Raw genomic sequence first — 3,962 nt, forward strand, 5'->3', positions numbered from 1 at the left:
CCCACCGCTGCACCTGTGGACCCGTGGAGCTCAGACGAAAACCGTAGCGAAAACCCTGGATCAGCAAGTCAGTGCCTGTCATAGTCTTTTAAGCAGGACGCTAGCCTGTCCACGTCAACCGGAGTCAGCGCTTTTTCCCACAATTCCTTGTCTAAATATCTGCCCATCCCGTCCCCCAGAGCCTGCTGTCTACCCCCTCCAGCAACCTGTCCTTGTGCCAGTCCCGAGCTTGCGGCACTTTGTTGTCCTGTACAGTGGATGAGGGGGTGACACCCAGAGCACTTGGAGCACTTGTGCCGAAATTTGCAGTATTCGCAAGAACATATGCCTTTGTTGTAGTCCCAGCACGCGCCGGATCGCCCTGTACCAGCGGAGCTGGAGTTTGCCTGGCCTGTGTCCCTGTTTCCCACCCCTTGGGTGGGGTGCTCCCGAAAGGGCTGATAAATGATGGGTAAACCACTGGCTGTGAAAACAGTCTTTCCGAACTTCGCTGGACCCATGGTGTGCTGCGGCCATCCGAGCCCTGAACTCCTCGTCATATTGCCACCAGGCATAACCCCCATAGTTGAGCTGTGCCTTACGGATGATGTCCATGTACTTAAACAAAGCCACAGACCTTTCAGGAAAGCGTTCACAATAGATGCTAGCGAAAATCAAAAAGGCTGCTGTCCAATTTTCAATATTAACGGGTAACTTATGCCCTTTTGAGAGCTCCCACACCTCTTCCTTGGAGCCCTCCTTCGCCCGGACCTCTCTGTGAAGCAACTTCAAAATGTCAATATACTCCCCTTTCCAAATTTTGTCTATTGTCGTCTGCATCAAATGTGACCCCAACGGTTTCGCCGTGCCCATGTACGGTAACTTAACCCTTTTGGGGGCTGGCTCCTCCTCCTTTCCCCCTTTTTTAGAATCAGTTGTCTGCGTTGCAGTTAACCTGTAACTGTTCATCTGTCCTTCTGTCGCTTCGACCACCTTAACTCCGTCCCCTGACCTGTTTTCCCCCTCACGGCTCAGTTGCTACGCCAGCATCTTACACATACACACCTTTCAACAAACACACTGCATTCTCCCTCGCTTCAGTCGCCACCGACACCATAGGACTTGTCAACTCCTTACCTGGAGGTAATAACGGGGCCGCTCCTGTACCGTCCGCATCTCCAACCGAGGGCCATCTCTCCCCACTCCAGCAGGCCGCACCTGCAACTGCTTTCCACTCTACAATGACTGAATCACAGGATTAGCGCTCCCCCCACCCTTACTGCACTCCCACCATTCCTGTTCCTCCCTACCCTTAACCAGTTCCCCTTCCTCAACACTACTCCCTTCTGACCCTTCCTCCATCCAAGCCTCCTGCTCAGGCGCGACGTCTCTGGCAATCCCACCTCACACAGCACAACCATTAGAAAAGGCTGCCCTCGTCTGCCGCATACCTGATGGGCCCAGACGCTGCTCCTCCTGGGCGTCGGCGGGCGCAAAACCCTTACCACAACACCACCCTGCGGGAGCGTCCACAGCCTGGCACCAGCCTCCCCGCACTCCTGCTGATGCTATCCGGCCGGCCGCCCTGGGACCCGCCTTCTCTTCTCGCCAGGGTTCCCGAGCCGCACTCTGCTCGCCTGGTTCCGCATCGCCGAACTCCAAAACCTCCTGCCAACAAAGGTCCGATGTGCCAGGTTGGAATAATGTCTCCTCCAACACCCCATCCGACGACCCCCCTTTCTCCCCTACCCCTTCAACCTCATCTGGTACCTCCGACACCCCACCCAGTTGCATACTGGCCTGAGACCCATAAGCTTGCTTAGGTACTTTAATCCTAACCCCCTCCCACGCTCCTCTCCCGTCGCTGCACCCCGCCCTGAGGGCTGGCAGCCTCTATTCGTGGCTCTCTTCACTCTCAGGCCCTTCCCCCCTCCCCATTTGCCGTCCGGACGCGCCGTGCAGGCCACGCCCGGCTCATTTTCCATCGCCCCACTCACCGCTCCTGGTTTGCCGAGCGATCAGGCAGCAAGCCGGGGATTCCCCTGCGAGCATGCCCAAGGCGGCCCCACCCTCCTAATGCCACCCACGCCTCTCCCTTCCCTCGAGGTCCTCCCCCTACCCGCCCGCCCCTCCTCCTCACCTGTGAAGCCTGCTTTCCAACACGCGGCGGCAAACACGCAAAGACTGGCGCCGCGACTCCCGCTGATGCTCTGCGCGCCAGCAGAGTCGATGCCTTACGGACCCACTCGTCAGCCATCACGGCAACACAGCTGAGCCTCTGCCAATCCTGCATCTTACCTGTACTAACTTTTAAGATTATGTATGTTTTTTTTTTGTTTTTTTATACGCCACAGAAACCTGCAGACCGTCCACCAAAACTCCGACACTACCTTCCTGAAACCAGTGAAAAACTAACACCCTGCTGAAAAGCTCCGGCCACCAGGCCACCTTCAACAAAATGGTGGCCGTGAGCCCAAAATGTCTGAATATATCCTCCCACCCATCCCACCAAAAAACACCCAAAGACGCCCAACCGCATCGCGGGCCGTACTACCCTCCCCAAAGACCCCGGGGGGGGGACTCCTCGTTCCTCCTTCAGTTCCCCCCGGGACTCCATTCTGCAGAAGAGGTGAGGAAAAAATAATCAACAAGCATCGGAAGTACAAAGAAATGTTTGGTCGCAAGAGGGGTTCAGAGGGAGAAAAAAATCTGTGAGGGAATGTGGGTAAAAGTTAAAAACCATGTAAAGTCAAAAAAAGAGGAAAGCCAATTCTCTAAACCTTTGCAAGTGTCTTTTTTTGTGTTTTGCGTAACGCTGTTCTTTTGAGTGATGGTAAAGTATGGAACCATGGGAGAATTGTTGTTCGAAAAGGGGACAGTGAATTGCATAAAAAGAGTGCCAGGAGTAATGGTGAAGAGCTACAGTTTTATCAGGTCAGGGACAGTTAGGAACAGGATAAGAATAAGGAGAATAGAGGTAATGAATACAGAGAGAATGATATTGAAAATATTAGATTCTCAAATGACATAGTCCTGCAAAAGGAGAGAAATTGTGTAGTGGTGACTGAGGCAGGGGCCGTTGAAATAGCGGCTGCGTCAGAGTGTGGCAGTATTTCAGCTGGAGATTTGAAGTATCGCATGTAAGCGCCATAGAAGAGTTTGTGTCAGGCGCAAGTGGATGTCAGATTTTGTGTGTGATGTAAATGGATGATGAAACTTTTGAATGAATAGTTTGATTTGATTTTTTTCCATCATTAGGAGTGTTTTAGTTTCAAATTGTTTGTATTACATTAAGGGGGAAAGTGTACTATTTTGTTAAATGCATTTACATTGTTTATAATATTTATATTTATGTAACATTACTTTTGTAATCGTCTTGCTTCTGGAGGGTGCTTCTCTTGAAGGTCCATATTCTCTGAATTCTTGGCACCTTGACTGAGGGAAGTTGTTGGAGCGCCTGGTCTTTTGCTGCTCTACGTATGGACTTTCAAATGGGAATAAACTTTATTTCTATGGTATTACGTGTGGACCCCAATTTTACACAGAAATATGTGTAGTGTCCTGCTGGACACGTTCTAGTGGTTGGCCAGCCTCTCTGCTGAGGGCTGGCCTCCCACATACACCCCACACCCACCCAGCACAGGCGTCACCGGTCAGGTGACCCTGGCAATAAAAGGGGCCGGGCGCACGTGCCCAGGGACAGGTCTAGATATCAAGCATCAGTGTCCGTGTCATCCATTCTAGTAGCATGGGGGCCTAGGGCCCCAACACTACAATATGTACAATGACTATTCATATGACATAATAAATAAGGAGCTTATATTATACAAATTCTGTAAATCGATCGGACAACTGCTGCAGCAAATTTTATATGCTCAGGTTGCCTTGTACTGAACGATTTTTAGAGACCCGCCCCATCGTTCAGAGATCTTACATCTGATTGGTTTAGGGCGTGCTGGTAGGCGGGAATTCGCTTGGGTGGC

Source organism: Pleurodeles waltl, chromosome 6 (genome assembly GCF_031143425.1).
Source record: "Pleurodeles waltl isolate 20211129_DDA chromosome 6, aPleWal1.hap1.20221129, whole genome shotgun sequence".
NCBI lineage: Eukaryota > Metazoa > Chordata > Amphibia > Caudata > Salamandridae > Pleurodeles > Pleurodeles waltl.